The 20542-nt window shown below is 45.8% G+C and overlaps 1 protein-coding gene across 2 annotated transcripts in view; it reads left to right on the forward strand.

The window, feature by feature from the left end:
- Positions 1 to 20542, forward strand: part of SHISAL1 (shisa like 1) — a 185682-nt gene that overhangs the window by 76736 nt on the left and 88404 nt on the right. Inside the window, exon 1 of one of the 2 annotated variants that reach the window (XM_079975501.1) lies at positions 19428 to 19517. The exons of the other annotated variant lie outside the window; for it this stretch is intronic. The gene's annotated coding sequence lies outside the window, so the exon portion shown is untranslated. Of the gene's footprint in view, positions 1 to 19427; positions 19518 to 20542 lie in introns of those variants that run through there. 2 annotated transcript variants of the gene reach the window in all.

The following is a 20542-nucleotide window of genomic DNA, read 5'->3' on the forward strand; positions in this document are numbered from 1 at the left end:
TTCTTTCCCAGTTTACACATGCTTGTTGTAGCTCAGACATGTCCAACAGGTAGATCACGATCTACTGGTAGATATTGGGGTTTTCCTGGGAGATTCTAGTAGATCTCTGGCCCCTCAGTGATCTTGTTTCATAGAAAGAAAAAGCTCAGAAACTTTAACTTCCTAAAAAAAAGCTCAAAAACTTTGGCTATCCAAAAAAAAGGCTATCCAAAAAAATTGGTCCATCCAACGACAATGGGTAGATCACTGCCAGTCTTTTTATACTGTGAGTAGAATGCAGTCTATGGGGAGTTGGTCGTCCCTGTTGTAGCTTATCCAAATATCTAATCACAGTCTTGCCGGGAGCTTTCTGGTCCAAGGAAAGCCCTCCGTACAGACACAGGATTCTCCTCGGCTCCATTGGGCCGGAATCTGTGAATGTCTCCTGAGCCAGATGGTTAAGTATAGACTTGTTCATTTCCTGTTTTCTAAAAGGGCATTTGGAGCTAATGGCTTGTGCTGAGACTCAAAGGAACAACCCCTTGCTCTTTACAGGAGTTATTTTACAACCCTCTCTTTTAAAACCAATGACCTGTTACTGGAGGAGATGGGGCTATTAGCCATGAGAAGTTCAATATGACCTCCATATTCAGAAGAAGAATGTGCCTGAGTTTCAAATGCTAGAATTAAACCACAGATAACTTTCCTAGGACCATCCAGTTGGATACTAGGGCTGGGCAATATATCAATATATCGTCCAAAACTTGTTTGAAGCCCAGATCATGGTCTTGGTTTCATAAATTTTGACCTGGCAATATAGCACAAATTATGATGTGTGTGAGGCCTGAGTGATGCCTGGCTTTTAACATTGTGATATATCACCAGGTAAACACTGTGATATACTGATATATCACGATGTCTCAAATAAGGATGTAACTATGTAGAGGTGAACAGGGCAATGTCCTGGTGTGACTTAGGGGGGTCTAAAATGTATACATTTTTACTTACCTTCACATATTGCTACAACTGTTGTTTTATACTTCAGAGCAACGGAGCAGAAGGAATCCTGAGAGAAACGATGACTGGCTTCACAGTTTTTCTCACATTGCGAGTTTTTACCTAGAACACACACACACATCATGATTCACGATATATCACAGAAAATATAGCATTTGGGGGAGAGGGGTGCGCTGAATCCTTCTCTCTGAGATGCTAGTTTTCCATCCACATGGTGTGCGTTTTGATTTCAGGAGAATAATCCAAATGTCCAAGACAGGAGTAGCTGTACCACTTCATTCTACTGCTTGCAGATGGTGTTTTTTGGTTGTAAGAAAAGTGTCTTATTTTTTTGACAGAAACTCCAGTGCCGTTCTGTTGTTTTAATGCTTTCAGAGCAACAGCTATTACAGGATCCCTTCTACACTCTGCTGAATCATTGTTTTAATACATATCCTGATATGAAAGTTCAGACACCTATTGAATCACAAACACCAGTTTTTGCAACAGTTATGTGTTTGCTTCCAATTTTCCATTCGGAAACAACTTCGGCTGACTTTTGTTCAGTTGTAAGCAAATTTCTGTGTTGCTTTTTTGCTCTTGCTTCATGCCTAGATTTTAAAGAATTTATTAAAAAGGAAAAGGAATAAAAAAGGATTAGACCAGTGGTAGCCAAAATTTTTTGCAAAATTGTCTCAAGTGACTCATTCCAGGGTGTGGAATGATGCCACTATATTGTATACTATGTGAATATGGTGATGAAGAAGTTATTGTATGGTGAGGGAAGTTTCGAATATTCTATTGTAAACATGGGGGGAGTGGAATTGGTAAAGGATTAATTGTATGAAGAGATAAACCATCAGTTCATATTGACAAGCTGGAAGGTGTGCAGAGGAGGGCAACCAAGATGATCAAGGGTCTGGAAACCAAGCCTTATGAGGAATGGTTGAAGGAGCTGGGTATATTTAGCCTGGAACAGAGGAGACAGAGAGGAGATAAGATAGCCACCTTCAAATATCTAAAGGGCTAGATAAATCATATTTCAATAATCAACTGAAGGATGTTTCATGACTAGATATTCCGTTTGACAGGCAGATATCCGAGAATCCAGAGGAAGAGGCATCAGTATTCAAGTCAAAGTCTCTGCTACAATTCCAAAGCAATTTAAGCATTTCCTACCTGTTAATGAAAATATCTATCATTGTTCTGAATGCCAAAAAGCACCTGTTCCAATCTGCAAGTGCAGTGGGAGAACAGTACACCCTGCTGTTGGAAGGCCATCTGTCATGGATGCTTTAGCTGAGAGTCCTGAATGGCAGGGGTTGGACTAAATGACCCTTCGGGTCCCTTCCAACTCTACAATTCTATGATCCTATGATTCTGTGCTGAGAAGACAATACTTAGCAGCAGATTAAGGGCTGTTGGCATCTCCTTTGCTCTATGCTCTATCATGCCACATTGCTTAAATATTTCCAAGCCAAATTAATTATAATTTGTTGCATAGCATACCTAACATGGTTTGAATCTGTCACAAGCAACAGATTCTTTCCATTTATTTCATCAGTAGCCCTGACTTTTTCTCCTTGCTCATTGCTGTGAATTTTGTCCAAGATTTTCTAAGTGCAGTCCTTGTTTAGCACTCAGTGTTTTAAACCGCAGTAGTGTGCTCATTAATTAACGAAACATGTAAAAGTACCCCAGCCTTTCAGCTGTGCTCAGACATGAACTAAGCCAACAGCAAAATTAACAAATAATAGGGATGCACAAAGCCTGTCCCTTTATTTTTATACTGTTTTCTGCTTTTCTGACTGCTTTTCAATGTCTTGGATAGCATTGCTTTCAGAAACCACACAGCTGTAAATACAATGTACTTCAGCATGTGCATTTAATGTGAGTGCTGCCAATTGCTTTCATTATGAGGCACATTCCTATGCACATTTCCACTTTACAGACTGTCTTCAAATTGTTATTTTTGCTTTTGGTTTTGGTGGGCATAAATTGGGTGCCTACCAGAATGCAGAGAAGGCAGGAAGTACCTGTGGATATAAATAACTTTACAGTAAGGCTGGATCTAGACGCATCAAAGAAGTGTTTCAGTTTAAAGCGTTGTAAATTTAAACAAGGAAAACAGGTAGAGAAAAATGGGACTCCACATCTCTATCTGGTGGGACAATGTTATATTGCACATACAACGCATATAAATCACTTTTTCTTTACCAGTCTAGCTGAGTCCCAGGTCTGCAACTTACACAGGGGTTACATTCATTCCAGGGATCGTGCCTATTGTCCAAACTGCATATATTCAAAACACATTGAGTGCAATGGTGGGTGGCATTGCCCAAGTCGTTCCCTCTGGATGCCCGCCTCCCATATACAGTATTAGGACTGAGGCACCAAGTTAGGGAAATGGATAACGGCACATGAAACCCTAGATAGCACAAAAATTGTTGGCGTACCATCTCAGACAAAAGTCACTGGCGTAATTCCACAAATGAGCATTTGAAGCTGAAAGTGCCAACCAGTGCTGTCCTAATTTGACATCCTGTTAGAGCAAAGACTACATGATTTTTTAAACTCAAGTAAAGCTAAACACATATCTGCGTATGAAATGTTGGACAAGCTTTCCATTCTACTAATTCAGCCAAGACTGGAAAGACATTTCCTGTCTGTTATCCACACAGCAGATCTTGCCCATTGCTTGAACTTATGAGTCTTCAGAGCCTGCCGTAAATCACAATAGTTGCTGCCAAGAAAATCAATATGTGTTTTAGCAGCAGCCATGGTGGAGCAACACAAGGAAGCAATACTTTGTGAAGAGGACCCCCTACTGCTCTGCAGAAGATGAAGTTAGCAAATAAACACTACTCCCCAGAGCATCACTTTTGAGTATCTCTTAAGGTTTTTTCTTTTCTTAACTTGGCTTGCCAAAAAGACAGGGAAGCACACAGAAGGAGGAACTATGAGTTTCAGCTGCAGCACTTAAAACCAGCCAACCACATTTCCAAATGTAGGCCTGAAGATATGTATCACACACACTCTTACATAAACAGAATCTCGTGGAAAGGTTGCTAGCAAGCACCACTCTTCTTAGAGAATAATGCTGCCCAAACAGCAACTAATTAAACAGTCTTTTCTTGCTTATAAATAGTAAATAAAATCAGAGAGCCCTTGTGGTGTGGTGGGGCAGAGTGGACTTGGAGAAGCTTGGCTAGCACCTACACTCGGCGGAGTCAGGTAACTGATAAGGCTTGCAAAGAGAGTCCATTGTCGCTCTGTTCATGTGTTGTGTTGTCTGGGTAGAGTGTCCTCCTAAACAAGGGCAGCTGCTACCATAATGAAAGGAAGCAGTGGGGAAAGGCAGAATTCTGTGTTGGTTTCATTTCGGGAAGGGGTTCCACCAATATTCAAATCAGGCAGCACAAAACTTCAGTTGCAGTAAACTCTTATTTCACATTGCATCCACTTACACTGAGGGATTAAGACTTCCTTATGCAATAGATTTTCACAAAAACAGCAAGCCCTTTTCTGTTCCACTGAATTTTTAGATGCACCCAAAAAGTATATTTGGGGGCCAAAACAAACAAGATAGATAAGGGGGAAATACTAGACAGAAATGTCTAATATTTTTCTTGATTTTGGTGTTCCAGGCCTAATTTATACAATTGGGCCAAATGGTTTAGATTTTATTAGCACTTAGAAAAGCCACATTACCTGCCATCCATACCTGTTGGAAATCTATTCACTGCAAATTGCTTAGGTAAGGAGAAATTCATATTCCACACACAAAATCCAACCTTCAAAACGAATTCTCCTTGAACTTCCTACACAAACAAACAATCCCCACCCACTTATCTATGCTGCTTCTGAATATTTTACTGGGTTTGGGGTGTCGCCTGTGACACAACATGCCTCCAGACTGTCTTGTGGCGACTTTGATTGAGGGATTCATGCTCCTTGCAGTATTTTAAGTTTGTGCAATTCAAGCATGACAAACACAATAAATACATGAATAAGAATTGTTGAGATTTGGAAAGTGAAGGGGAAATGCATTGAAAAGTGTGGGATAAACAAATGATTAATGGAAAGATGTGTAAACACCCTGCAAGCAAATCAAAAGGAATGTTCATTGTCGTATAAGTGCCCCACAAAAAAAATAAAAATGGAACAAATGTTCAATAAATACTGGCCATAGGCTAACCACTGTTTCAGCTTTATGCAAGCAAATCAGAATGAATGCTCAATAAACAGGACATTTGGAGGAGCCCAGAGATAGTCTAAACTCTTGCTACTGTCATTAAAAAAATAAGTTTTATTGGAAGCCATGCCAAGCCTTGAAGAAACGGTGTATCCATTTTTTAAATGACTAACTGAAATAAATATTCTGCACACATACAGGATTGGTTATGGAACCAAAACATCCAAATATATCACCCTGTACTCTTTGGATACAAAAGTGATAGGTAAGGCAGTATAAATCAAAACAGAAAATACTTTTTAATTTAAAATATTTTTAAATAAAAACAAGGTTACTTGACTTCCTGAACACATGGCACACAGTAAGTATCTTTTTCACAAATGTGGTATGTTTTTATTATTCAGTTGAATATTTCCGTGACTTCATTGCCCACATAATCATGCTGAAAGGATGTAAATCTTTACAGTCCAACCCACAAATTACACTGGAATACTTGGGTTCGATCCGGTTTGGTGGCTTCTGGATGAACATCTTCCACTCCATCTGCTGCATCCATAATGAGCAGGCAGAGGGAGAACAGAAGACCTTCCTCAGAGAAAGGAGTGGAGGTGCTCTTCTCTTGTGGCTCTTTTTAGAACACCATTGAGCCACTGGCTCATCTTTACAGGCCAGTTGATCTTTAAAACAAGGAGGCAGCTGGACCAACTCTCTCGCCTTTGCTTTCTTAAGATATACATATCCACTGTTTGGCTATTCTTTAACTTTAAAGTTTTGCTTGATACCAGTGAAACCTATGTGCAACCACATGTGTTTGTGGGTAGTGCTGTTGCATCAAAGGGGATGAGAGCCCAGCGAACCAGCTCTCAAATTATGAGGCGAATCAGGGTGATTCTAAGAAGGTCCTCACATTTCTGAGTTGGACCACACCATTAGAGAGGCATCTCAAGGCAGGACAGGGACTTCCTAAGCCACCAACAGCCAGTGAGATGGCATTGGTGGAAGACCATTGGTCCAACCTGAAGCTCCCACTGCCATGCACTGCTCCAGGCCAAGCTCCTTGCACATCCTCTCTCCTTCTTGGCCAGGGACCCACTGTCTTGGGAAGCCAGGAGAGCAATGGTGGTCAAAGCCACACCACCTCAGAGCTTTTATTGACAACAAACTCCCAAATTTGGGATCCCCTCTAAACTGATGCCGAAGTTTTTCACTCATTTTCTGCCATTTTGTACCTCAAACCCCACATTTTGTGGTTTTTTAAATGATTTCTTAAATGATTTTATTTTATTTTAATTTTGCATTTTCAATTTTACAATATAAAAACAGAATAAAAAATAAATAAACATAAAATCCCCTTTGACTTTCCTCCCCACCCCCTTTGTGGATCTTCATCTAATGATTTTCCCCTCTGCATTTCTTCTGTAGTTTTACATTTTTATATATATAAATCCTTTATCACTCCATAGTTCAAATTTTTGCTACAAGTTCTATGTCAATGCTACCAATGTGTGTGTTTACAGAAATTTTTAAAATAAATTATAAACTTTCTCCATTCGTTATTGAAGTTGGTCTCTTCCTGGTTTCTAATTCTTCCTGTAAGTTTTGACATCCCTGCATAGTTCATCAGTTTTATCTGCCACTCTTCCTTGGTCAGAGTTGTGCCATCTTTCCATCTAAGGAACGGCTAAGGGAGCTGGGCATGTTTAGCCTGGAGAAGAGGAGGTTAAGGGATGATATGATAGCCATGTTCAAATATATAAAAGGATGTCACATAGAGGAGGGAGAAAGGTTGTTTTCTGCTGCTCCAGAGAAGTGGACACGGAGCAATGGATCCAAACTACAAGAAAGAAGATTCCACCTAAACATTAGGAAGAACTTCCTGACAGTAAGAGCTGTTTGACAGTGGAATTTGCTGCCAAGGAGGGTGGTGGAGTCTCCTTCTTTGGAGGTCTTTAAGCAGAGGCTTGACAACCATATGTCAGGAGTGCTCTGATGGTGTTTCCTGCTTGGCAGGGGGTTGGACTCGATGGCCCTTGTGGTCTCTTCCAACTCTATGATTCTATGATTCTATGATCTCTCAGCTAACAGCATCCGTGCAGCCGTGGTTGCGTATGTGAATAATTTTGTGTGGTCCTTCGGGATCTCTGGACCTAAAATACCTAAAAGAAAAGCTTCTGGTTTCAGCATTTTTTTCACTCATTATATTTCATTGTACCTCAAACCCCACGTTTTATACCACTCCCCAAACTGAGTAATTGATACATCAAACTGGTGTTTGTAGTTAACACCCAAATATCAAACATTGTCTTATTCACTCCAAACTGCTGCCAAATTTTTGCAATAGTTTTGCATGGTTTTGTACCACAAGCCCTGTGTTTTGTACTGCCCCCCTCAAACTGAGTAACTGATACTCAAACCTGTAAGAAAAATACTTCATTAAGGAAATTCTCCCCCCTACCCAGGATGCTTCCCTACTGGTGAATTAGGAAGCCACAGTGTTGTATCCAAGTTTTGATTTCTCATTAATGCACAAGGGATTTTTATCAGTCACTGCCATAAGCAGTTAAAAGGATTTGGTTTACGTGAAGCCCCAACACAAGGATAAATCTGTCCGGCTGAAAAACATTGTGGGAAAGAGATCTGTTTCCATCAGGGTTGTTGTTTTTTGTCATTTGTTTTTGGTCTACTTTGTGCTGATGGGATCCATGGAGACTGAATAAACATGAGCAACTGCAGAACTTGCTTCAAACTCTGGGTTCAAAAACCGCTTGACCCAGCTTCGCAATGTTTATTGCTCTACAGTGGAGAAATCCCTTGGTGACACAAGATTTTCTTACTCAGCATGTTTCTTCTACAAAAAGCACTATCCTCTTATTATCATTTAGGAATCAACTGCAAGGAATCCTTTCAATTAAATTTTAAAGGGGAAAGAAACACTAGTCTTTATTATCATGCAGTCACCTACAGAGGAAAACATCGTGGCATGGATTAGTATTTTGGCTTTGCTCAACCTCTCTCTCCCTGCCCTGCCTCTTTCTACATACCCCCAACCCTCCTCCATAAAAGGGATTAATGTGAAGCCCCAACCGAGAGATTATTTGAATGAATTACACATCAGATTAAGGGAAATCTTGTTTATTTACAGCAGCATCAAAATAAAACCTTCACTGATTAAAGACAGAAAGTCCATTCCTCTTCCCTGAAAATAAAGAATCAAATTCTTGGTCTCGCATGAGACAAGCTCCACACAGCTGCAACCGAAGGACTTCACGAGGCTTCATCATGCCATGTTTGCTCTCAACCCCCACCCTAAATCAGTGAACTGACATGTTTGTCAGTCTCCCTAGTAGTGAGACAAGAAGTATCACAGGCAGAAGGTATGTGATTGTTCCCCTCCCCCGAGAAGTGGTATGATCATTTTCTGTAGTACACACACATGCACACAAGCATGTTATGCTATTAAATTGCACCCTACATTTCACAGGTGAAATGTGGACACTTGTTCTTATTTGCGACACTCCCACTCAGAGAAAACCCATAAAGATAGAATGTTTTTTATGTGGTTTGTAGCATGGTCCCCATCTTAAAGGATTTCAGGTAACAGAGCTGAGAAATCAGAAGAGAGAATACTAGGCTACATGAATCAGTCGCCTTTCCCTCCATAAGACAGCCTCTTATGTTCAGAATAGCCATATTTTCACATCAGGAATTACTGCCCAAGCAGATGCCCTGACTAATACTGTCACATATTACCAAAAAGAAGAGCCAGGTGTGTAAATAAATATAGTCATACCTTGGTTCTCGAACACCTTGGTACTCATACATTTTGGCTCCCGGGTGCCGAAAACCAGAAGTAAGTGTTCCAGTTTTTGAATGTTTTTCAGAAGCCAAATTTCCGTGGCTTCCGCTTGAGTGGAGGAAGCTCCTGCAGCCAATTGGAAGCCACACCTTGGTTTTTGAACGGTTTCGGGAGTCGAACGGACTTCCGGAATGGATTATGTTTGAGAACCAAGGTACGACTGTAGTGGAAATAAATTCAACTAACCCAGTATGCTTGGCAAACCACCACAAGGTCTCCCACTAGCATAATGAGGTTTTCACCCTTCCTTGCACCCCCCCCCAATTCCAACCTGGCAGGTCAGAGGAAGCCCCAGAAAAGTGAGGGGAGGGGGGGCACCATGCCATCTATCAAGCAGAAATGTTTGTGCTGGTGGAACAATCAGGAGAGTGAGATGTTTAATTGCTCCCAATTTAATTTTTCTAAGAAATTAGGGATGTTTAACTTTTGCACGCCACCCCAATCTCTGAGTGATGTGAGATTCCATGGTTTCCAGGCGCTTACTCAGGCTCCATGTTTCCTTTTGGAATGAGACACAGCGGAGACTGTGGTGTCTTTAGGATACGTGGCTTATCTACGAATATTTGCAGCCTGAGCCTGAGGTGGAGCCTCTTTCCTTTTCGCCTCTTAATCACCTAAGCTACGACTCTACCAGGCTAGCCTGGCTATTCCAAAAATTAGATCCAGGGATTAGAGAGGGCACACAGTTTCCCACCCCAGACTCACAATATTATGCTTCATCTCACAGTTGATTTGGTTGTCTTTACTATAGAATTGATTCACTATCTCTCTACCTATTCTAACAAAATGCTGGGTGAGCTATGATTTCCAAAACATACACCATCTGCTTTGCACTACTTCTGACAGTGGTATAAAGTCATGGTATATATCAACCTGGGAAGGTTGCCAATCTAGGAGATGGAAAACTCTGATCCCAAACCTCTGTTGCCCTGCGTGACATCTTCAGGAGAAGAAAAGGCTAAGAAGTAAACATTTCACAAATCTGGAGTGGAATCCCGAAGGTGGCTGGATGGCGTTCTATATGCCTGCAGCCAAGCTGGTGCCAAACATCTTGCTCTGCTTTCCTTTGGACCACATCAACAAGGTGGAGAGAGAAGTTTTGTTGTCTGGGCAACCCAGGACCTCCATACACCTTGGTGCTGCTGGAGGTGCACTCCATTGTCTCTTGAGACAGATGGATGCTAAGAACCAGTAGCTGGAAGTCAGCCAATGTGTTATGGATTCATTACCACCTGTGATTCTCAGAGCTACAGGGCCCTCGGCAGCATTCCTCCCCCTGTCAATAAATGACCTGTAGTTGGGAGAAGGGAGTAAAGATACACCCAGATTTCATGGAAGCTCCAGGTCTGACTGTATACTACCAGCTGTAAAATTCACACTGTGGTTGGCAAATGATGACATCCTTACTTTTTACCATGTGTGTTGCCTGCAAAGAGGCAGTTATAGAAATGGAGCTCGATTACAGGTTGTTGTTTTGCACATCCACAAAGTGCTACCTCTTTTCTCCACTTATTTTTCACAATGCCAGAATCATAAATTACTTCCGTCATCACTCTCTCCAGCAAAGACCCACCACTTGCCTTGGGCAGATAATCTCTTGCAGAAGTCGCAGCAGCCCTCAAAGGCTGCAGCCGTGAACTGAGCCAAATGTGCTGGGCTGTGGCCATCTTTTAGATGTCCGCCTAGAGAGAACTGCTGTTTCTCCTTGAAACTGATATGTGTAGTCTGGCTTTCAGCTTGGCCTCTGAGTCATTTCCTTGACTTTTTTATTATTGGAATGCCTTTGTTGGCATTCCTTCAAGGCCCTGTGGTGGGCCCCCTGTCCAAACCACCTGAGTTTGGGCTTCTCTTCATTCACAGTCAGCAGTTTGGCCCTTAATTCACTGCAGACAGTGGTGCTTCTGAACTGGTTGCGTATTTTATACACCTTGTCTGTGTGCAGTTTACATGGTGGAAACCCCCTCTCTCAAAGAATGGCTGGCAATGGTTAGCTGGGTTATTTACCTGTCACAAACATTCTGGAATTCAGGAGTTCCACTGACAGATCAGTTGTGACCCCTGATAGGGACAGGACAAGCAGAAGGAAAGGAGGAATGGAAGCAGGGCTTCCAAAAAGAGCAAGAGTAGGCTTTGCAATTATAGAATACCTGCTATCACCTGGAACTATATTTTTTATATACATATTGTTTGTTGTTGTTTAGTCGTTTAGTCGTGTCCGACTCTTCGTGACCCCATGGACCAGAGAACGCCAGGCACTCCTGTCCTCCACTGCCCCCCGCAGCTTGGTCAGACTCATGCTGGTAACCTCGAAAACACTATCCAACCATCTCGTCCTCTGTCGCCCCCTTCTCCTTGTGCCCTCCATCTTTCCCAACATCAGGGTCTTCTCCAGGGAGTCTTCTCTTCTCATGAGGTGGCCAAAGTGCTGGAGCCTCAGCTTCACAATCTGTCCTTCCAGTGAGCACTCAGGGCTGATTTCCTTCAGAATGGAGAGGTTTGATCTTCTTGCAGTCCATGGGACTCTCAAGAGTCTCCTCCAGCACCATAATTCAAAAGCATCAATTCTTCGGCGATCAGCCTTCTTTATGGTCCAGCTCTCACTTCCATACATCACTACTGGGAAAATCATAGCTTTAACTATACGGACCTTTGTTGGCAAGGTGATGTCTCTACTTCTCAAGATGCTGTCTAGGCCTGTCATTGCCCTTCTCCCAAGAAGCAGGCGTCTTTTAATTTCGTGGCTGCTGTCACCATCTGCAGTGATCATGGAGCCCAAGAAAGTAAAATCTCTCACTGCCTCCATTTCTTCCCCTTCTATTTGCCAGGAGGTGATGTAGTAATGTATTAAAGTTCTTTTGAGTGACTCTTCAGATGGACTGTTTCTAAGGTTTGCTGTGCAAAGCAAATGGCAAGAGCAATGCATTTCAAACTCAATGGTTTTGTCCCAGTTTGGGGACGAAATAAACTGAACACTCACTTCCTATTAGAATTGCAAGGAAATTCCTCCTGTTTTCCATTCTCAGTGTCCTGCTAATTGATGATGATGTGGAGCTCTTATCTCCAGGTCCCTTCCAGCTCTACAATGCTATGATTCTGTATGAGGATGACACCTTCAGCACCTCAGAAGGAAAGAGGTTTTAATAGAATTTACTCTTTTTCTTTGACAATCTGTAAAAGGTAAAGGGACCTCTGACCATTAGGTCCAGTCGTGGCTGACTCTGGGGTTGCGGCACTCATCTCGCTTTACTGGCCAAGGGAGCCAGCGTACAGCTTCCGGGTCATGTGGCCAACATGACTAAGCTGCTTCCGGCTACCCAGAGCAGCGCACAGAAACGCTCTATTAGCTCTATTTGCACCACAAAACAATGAAGTACAGACATGCTATCATAGTGTTATAAACTCATAAAAATGAAAGATGGAGCTGCTTGTTCAAAGTTGATGGTACATATTCATTTTACACATCCTGTGTACAGAGTTGTTCATATTCTGCAAAAAAACACAATTCTGTGTTTCTTAGCACTGAATTCTCTAATGTAGCACAATGTCTACAGTTCTGACAGTTATGCCTTTTCAGTGCTTCTACACTTTCCAAGAGAGAGAAAAAATCTAGTCCTCATAAAATACTACAAAATATGTCTCTTCAGGGCTGGCTAGCTGATATGAGGATAACTTGAGCATACAGCATTTTACATTACGGTAGCTAAGATTTGTTAATTTTGGAGGCTGCAATGCTAGACACATTTGTGAAAGCATAAAAGGAAAAGGTAAAGGTACCCCTGACCGTTAGGTCCAGTTGCAGACGACTCTGGGGTTGCGCTCTCATCTCGCTCTATAGGCCGAGGGAGCCGGCATTTGTCCGCAGACAGCTTCCAAGTCATGGAATGACTAAGCCGCTTCTGGTGAACCAGAGCAGTGCATGGAAATGCCGTTTACCTTCCCGCCGGAGTGGTACCTATTTATCTACTTGCACTTGATGTGCTTTTGAACTGCTAGGTTGGCAGGAGTTGGGACCGAGCAATGGGAGCTCACACTGCCACGGGGATTTGAACTGCCAACCTTCCGATTGGAAAGCCCTAGGCTCTGCAGTTTACACCACAGTGCCACCCGCGTCCTTTGTGAATTTCAGGGACACTTACTCCTGAGTGAACATGCTTAGGATCACAGCTGCACATGTGGTTTTTTGAATGAGAGAAAGAAAGAGATAACAATGTGTAAACTGCCTGCTAATAGCTTGAAAACCAGCAGGAGGCTGGTAAAAGCTTCTTAGAGGGATTTCTGTTAATTGACATTTGCTGTGAATTAGTAGTACTGAATAACAGTTCATTTGGAATTTATGTTCCTTTATTGGTTCACAAGTGTTGAGCAGTAAAAGCCCATGGGTGGGTCATCTATCTGTAAGCAGTGGGAATTAGTAGTTACACAGAACACTTTTCTGGATTCTCTGCTCTGAAATAAGCAGACTTAATATTGCTCTGCTTTCAGCAGCTGGCCATTGCAGAGCAGAGGGGGAACTAATGGTTTGCAGGGCTGGCTTTATGCTTTTGAATACAGCAGCTTACATTATTAAGCAGAGCCAGCCTCATTTAGATGTAGCACGATTCCCCACCAGGGTAATAGAATGAATCATCATATGTTCACCCAAAGTGCCTACAGAGATTCCCCATGTTTGGAGAAGGATAAACAGAACATGCATTTCTCGATAAATGCTTATTGGTCACTTTCTGACCCAACAAACACGTAACCCCAAGCCAAGGCTTCGCACAAAAAGAGCAAACTTGTGGGTTCCTAGAGAGAAAATCCTGGCTGTTCTTCCTCCTTTCTGGCTGCTGCCATGCTGCCATGCAGTGGTGTTGTGCGAGCCGCTGGCACCCAGGGTGGGGCAAGTGTTGCGTCCCGTCCCACCCGTGAACTGAGCAGCTGGGGTGGAGGCACATGCTGGAGGGGGCATTTCCCCCTTGGGGTGCTTTCCCACCGTCCTCTTCCTCTCTCCTCAGTGGGCGGTGATGGCACCCTCCCCCCCTCGGCCGGGCTGGGCTGTACATGGGTGGCAATGGTGAGCCACCAGGGTGGCAGGCACCCGCACTGGGAGAGCTGGGGGCTGCCCTTGCACACCCCGCTGTTGCCTGCCGGCCACTGTTGGCAGAGTCAGTGCCAGGAGCGCCAAGTGGAGGCGCCACTGCTCCGACCACAGCAATCCCAGCTCGGCTTCCTCCACAGCCTCCTCCTCCTCCCTGACCCGGGTCTCAGCCACCGCTCCCATGCTGAGTAAGAGATTCCTGCACTGCACAGATGATCCTTGTGGTCCCCTCCAACTCTACAGTTCTGTGATTCTGAAAGCCAAAACAAATACTGAAAATAAGTAACTAAAAATGAAAAAAGGTGGGCAAGTGTTTTTAGCCATGTATTGCAGATGATTACACCCTAAATGTAAAGGGTCACTTCTAGCCACCATGAAAAAGCAGTGGCACAGACACTCTCCTGGGGCAGAGTGCCCCAATTGCCTTTTTCTAAGGAAGGACCTCCTTTCACACAGCAAGGCAGAGAGGAGGGGGAGACAAACAGTGTGTCCAAATGAAACTCTTGAAAGGAGAAGAGGAAGAGCAGTGGATCCGGTCACGTCAGGTAGCATCCTGTCTTGTGCCAACTGTGATGTAAGGGTAAAAAATTAGACACAGCTTCTCAGAGCATCCTAGCACCTAGCTGGAGTGAGAGCAGTTGTGAGGAAGAGAGCAGGATCCATTCTGAGCTCATGCCTTTCTGCATTTTTGTCTTCATTCATGTTACATTGCAACAAGAAGGTATCCGGTAACAAGAATCTTGATTATACAAAAAAATCATTTCCCATTTTTCTGTGTCCTTTCTAATTGTCTATTTCCAGGTCTTGCATGAAATAGGCATTTAAACTGAGATCTTTAAATATTCCTAAGGTTGCCAACTTTTTTTACTGGGCCCTGCACCTGTGTAGATATTGGCAGGTGAAAATGTTTATCACCAGTGCTTTACCTATTAACTTCCATACTTCAAGCTGCTGTTAAGCACATTGCAGTTCAGGTTCTTTTTCCTGATTAACTGGCAACTTAAATGCCCTTGTGGCTTTTACCTCTCATATGATGCTCTCCTGGCTCTTTTATTAAGCAGGACTGATATTTATTCCCATCTGCCCTAGTGTTTCTGTTTGCAGTAACAATGTTTGGGCTTAGGTGGATAAAACTACAAATTATCTGGTAACATTTATACCCCACCCTAGCCTATGGACTCAGCGTAGCTTGCTGCAATTTCGTTTCGTTTTATATTAACCTGCCCCTAAGCAAAGGCTGCTGGCTTGCAGCGTTGACACCAGAAACTGCTGCCTGCGTCATTCTGCTCCTAGGAGATGCTATTCAGAGGACGCGTCTTTGCCGTATCCTCAGAACAAATGCTTTTCACATTTGCTAGGTTTGCTTCAGGCACTAATTGAGGCCTGTTTGGTCATATGGTGCCACAGACAAAAATCTGGGCTCTCCTCCTCTACCATAGTAACGTAGCCTTGATTAGCAATTTGTTTTCTCTCAGCCAGGTTGATACAGGCAAGAATGTGACTCTTCCTGCAACAGGTATTACTTCCCTTAGAAACATGGCTTTTTATGTTCTAGGGGAAACCCTGAAGTTCCTCAGAAGCTTGCATAAGGGTTAAATGAGAAAACTGATAATGCTAGGAAAGCTTTTCAGAAAGACAGATTATTCAGCATGCTTACCCTCCCTGTCCTGCCTTATACAGGGGTTTGCAGTTCCTTCCTGGGCACATTCTCAGTTTATACAGGACAATGGTGATACCCTGAGCCCCACATGATCTGAATTTGATAGAGTCCCAGGCTAAGAACCTGGGGGTTCCATAGCAGATGACACGACTTTCTGAAGACTGCATGTTTGGAAAGCACTCCTAGAGTGTACCATCTTCTGCTCTGATCCCCCTTACACCTTTTTAAATTTTGCCTTAACATCTGGCCTGAAGCAATTTTCTAACGAACAAAAAAACTTTCAGGCTATTTCGTGATATTTCATTGGTCCTAAAAAGAAAACAAAAGAAAAAGCTACCACTTTTCCTGCATCAACTTTTAATGGGGGATCAGAGTTTGTAAGGAGTTCTGTGCAAACTACAGTATTACTACAACTTATTTGATTGCCACCCCACTTTTCAACAAGAATCATCTAAGCAGCTGACATTTTTTTAAAAAAAGAATCAAATAGATTCACCAAAACAAATGACACCAGCCACATGGAAGCGGAAGATAGTCCTGTAACCTGGTAAGGTAAGGTGGTAAAGAGAGAACAATTAAGCTCAGAGTAGGGGCAGCCTCAGATGCCTCCCTGAATCCCCTGCTCCTTCTGACAGGGTGCTTGTGATTTGAGAAGGAGGTGGGCTTCTCCATGCCCTTCTTTAATTTGAACACCTAGGCCATGACAAACAATGCAGTATAAGGATGACAATATAATACCATCCATATGCAAAATCAAAGCCAAACTTACCAAGTGCTAGGACAGTGCCAACTTCAGGTACCCACTCAGCCATGAAACTCAGTCACTCTTTGTCAGGCAAACCTTGTTCAGAAGACTGTTGCAAGAATATAATGGGAGTAGGCACACTAAATGCCAGTGGTGGCCCTCCAGGTGATGCAGAATTACAACTCCCATCAGCGCCAGCCAGCCTGGCCAGTGGACAAAGAGGAAGATGAAAAGAATTGTAGTTCAACCATCTCGAGGGTCACAGGTCGTCCCCCCCCCCCCCCGCTATATATGCTGCCTTGAGCTCCTTGGAGGAAATGGGGGGGGGGGGATATACAGCAAGGGAAACAAGTCTTGAAAACAAAAGTTCTATGCTGTAAATGTAAGACTTCTAAAATGGGATTTATCTTGGTGATTTAGAAAAAGCATTAAAAACATTATTTTAAAAGGAATGACTTCATCTGAAATATTTACCATTAACCATTTAAAAAACAACAACCAGGGTAATATTAGGGGAAGAGAATGACACCCCATGTCAAGGCTTGCTATGACACTGTAAAGTGTCTGGAACCATTGTTGTTGTAATTAAGTGAACTAAGAGCTTATCATTTTTTCAAAACCCACATGGAAACTCATGTCCTGTCTTCCTGTTTCAGTTGGCCTCCATATTGTTTCTTTGGCAGGTACAATTATAATTAATTAATGTAATTTATGTATATATGTCTGTCCATCCATCCACCTATCTGAAGTGTGACATCATGTCTTATGGGAACTGTTTTCAAGGAAGTAATCAGATGTAGCCTAATTCTAAGGAACACAAGGAAAGCAAATGCTACCCAATGGCCATTGGAATGCACTGGTTCCCTCAGAATTTTACTAAGTTCTTTAACACAAACCATCTGCTCTGGCTCCATTGCTTTCAGATTTTCAAGTGAAGATGCCCAGAACTTCAGGCAATGCAATGGAATCCCTCTGTGCAGCCCCGGGCAGAGGTAGCCCACGCTACGCCACTGAATCCCTTGGTGCTTTGACTGTAGCCTTTCTCTCTCTCTCCAGTGCTCTTTTGCCTAGGAGAGGATTCAGTGAAACAGCAAATTTCGACGCACACCTGCTTGGGAACGAGTCTGCGACTGTAGGGCTTTTGCAACAGCCCAGAAAACCAGAGGCCGCTGGAAAGCCCAACATGAGTTCGGTGGGACTTCCTACCTAGAAGAAGCAATGCTTGCTAGTAGACGGCGCGTCCCATTGAAGGCAGTGGGGCTTGCTCGCGAGTAAACAGGCTGGGAGCGCAGCGGGAGTCGCAGCCCGATCCTGCCCGCGCTTCCTCAGCAAAGGATCCCGCGGAGTTCCACCAGGCGGATCCCCCCCCCCCCCGTGACGCCGCCCGCTGCTTGGCGCCCCGTTGAGTTCAGCTCCTTCCGACCTCGCCCCGCCGACCCCTGCCGGGGAGGAGCTGCTCGTGCCTCGCCAGCCCTGCGCAGGGCGCGCGGCGCGGCTGCGCCCCCTCCGCCGCTTCTTAAGCGCGCCGGCGGGGTCGACCTGCGAGCAGGCGCCAGCCAGCCCGCCCGCCCGCCCGCCCGCCTGCTCTTCGCCGCCGCCGCTGCCGCCCTCCTCCCTCCCTCCCTCCCTCCCTTCCCCGGAGCCGGAGCCCAGCCCGGCGGAGGAGCGGGCAAGAAGCGCAGCCTTCGCCCGGCCAGGATGTGGGGCGCTCCCTGATCCGCGCCCCAGGAAGGCGGCAAGCCAGGAAGGCGGGCGCCGGGCGCTGCCCCGGGCCATGGCGCTCTCGGCTCCAGCCTGGCAGGTGAGTGAGGCGGCGCCCCTTCGCCCCCCCGGCTCCCTCTTCCCTTCCTCCCCGTCCCCGAGGCGCACCGGGAAGCTGCTCTCCGGAGCTCGCTGCCGAGCGAAAGGAGCCGATCGAGTGGCTTCTGCAAAGGGGGCTCCGCTCTCCGGAGCCTGGGCGCTTCCCAGCCACGCGGCCAACTTCGGGCGCTGCCGTCCCAGCCTGGGGCGCGGAGGCGGGGGGCGCCGAGGGCGCCGCGCGGTGACCGAGCTGCTCCGGGCGCCGAGGGCTACCATGCCCCGTCGAGAGCGCAGCTCTCCCCAGGCAGCCCTCCTCCTCCGAAGCTAGCGATCGTGGCCATACCTTTCACATCTCGGCGCACTTGGGCGGGTTTACTCGGATGTAAATGGACTCGCTCCGGGGCAAGCGCGCAGAGCGGGGCCGTCTCCTCCGAGGAAGCCGATTGACCTCGATGGGACTCGCTTCCAAGGAAGGATCAGGCTGGAAACAAGTCCGTTATTCCCGTACCGCCAGCAGCGCTGGGGGGGGGGGGGCTTCCAAGCGTCACCTGTTCAGGTGCGCGGTAATCCAATGCAAACGTTCCCCAAACGGGCGCCCACGGCGCGATTCTCGTTTTGCGTGGCTCTACGTCCCTTGACCACGCTCCGGTTCCCGGTGAGTTTGCTCCTTTGGTTGGCAAACGGAAGCAACTGAATCCAACTTAACTCCGCGCAAGGAAGGCTTGCCTCTTTCTGGCCTCCGGTTCTGGATCGCTCGCGCGTCTTTTTTTATAAACAGCAAGAACCCACCAGGAGCGCGCGCCCCGGGCGCAGGGAGATCCTCGGCGCAGGTCCCCTGCGTTCCTATGCGTGCGCCACCCCTCGCTGGGGAGACGGGGCTTCGGGATTCCAAGGGCGGGAAGCGAGCGCCCCAGGCTCCACCCGAGAGGAGCGTGGGATCCCCCTCGAGACCAGGCCGGCTCCGGTCCCCACGTCCAGGATCGGGGAGGTTCCGCGGGCCGCTTAGCGCTTGCGCGGCTTCGCTTCGATGCTGTTGGACGCGAGGGCGAAGTTTCGCTGGCCAGAAGGCGGCCCACTCGGTCTTGCGTGGCGTGGCGGGGCACAAGTCGGAGGAGGGAGAGGGCGCGCAGCTGGACTAGGGGGCGAAAAGGGAGGCAGCCTCTTTGGAAACTGGACTGGCCCCTAAGGCAGGGCCTGCCCGCCCATTGGGTAAGGTGGAACAACTGCTTCAGGAGGCAGGATCCTCAGGGCCAGAGGATCACCATGTAGATCTTTATTTTATGCTTGTTCCTAATGTAGATTTTCAGTCACCCCTTCTTCCCTGGCAGGGAGGGTGGTGCCGTTTTGGGTTCCACCTCGGGTACCAAAATGTCTTGGGACAGCCCAGTGGCGTAGCGTGGGGGTGCAGGGGGGGCCAGCCGCACCGGGCGCAACATCTGGGGGTTAGGGTTAGGGGGCGCAAATCCATGGGTTAGGGGGCGCAAATCCATGGGTTAGGGGGCGCAAATTACTTGCCTTGCCCCGGGTGCTGACAACCCACACTACGCCACTGGGACAGCCCTGTCCTTAGTCAGAAATTTTGTTTGGGCAGGCAGTTTGTGGGGCAGGGTGAAACAGCCTGAACCCAGACACAAGCAGCAGTCATCCTCCCCTTGTGGCCTCCCAGATGGCTTGCCCTACAACTCCCATCAGCCCCAGCCAGCTGGGGCCACAGGGGGAGGAAAGCTGGGCATTGGGTGTTGAAGTTATCTGAATTGTGCGAAACATCTGTGCATCTTGAATGCGCTTCAAAGTAAAGATTGGAAATAAATGCTCCCAGTGCAACTGAGGAAGGGAGGAGGATTTGGGGATCATGGCTGCAAATGGCAAGGTTTGCCTTCGTGCCTTTGTGCTCATTGGTTCACCCCTTAGCTGGTCAGTTGGATAACGGCCTGCCTGCCTGCCTGCCTTTCCTTTGAAGTAAAAAGGCTAGGAAGGATCCTGGGAGCTTGGGCACTGTGGCCTTCTGCCAGGGTAATATCAGGTAAATCGGGCTTTGCCAGCCTGGTACCCTGCAGGTGTTTCAGACCTCACAAATGTGGGAGCTGAGACTGGTAGAAGCTGTAGTCCAAATTATGCCAGGGTTGGTGAAGGCTGGAGGAAATGATGTTTTTACAGTGAGGTGGTGCTGTGATGTTTTGGAAGCCAGAGCAACCTCTTGGTTTTCCTGATCACTAGTTGACATCAATATAACT

The sequence above is a fragment of the Podarcis cretensis genome (genome assembly GCF_951804945.1).
Source record: "Podarcis cretensis genome assembly, chromosome: 5".
NCBI classification, from domain to species: Eukaryota; Metazoa; Chordata; class Lepidosauria; order Squamata; family Lacertidae; genus Podarcis; species Podarcis cretensis.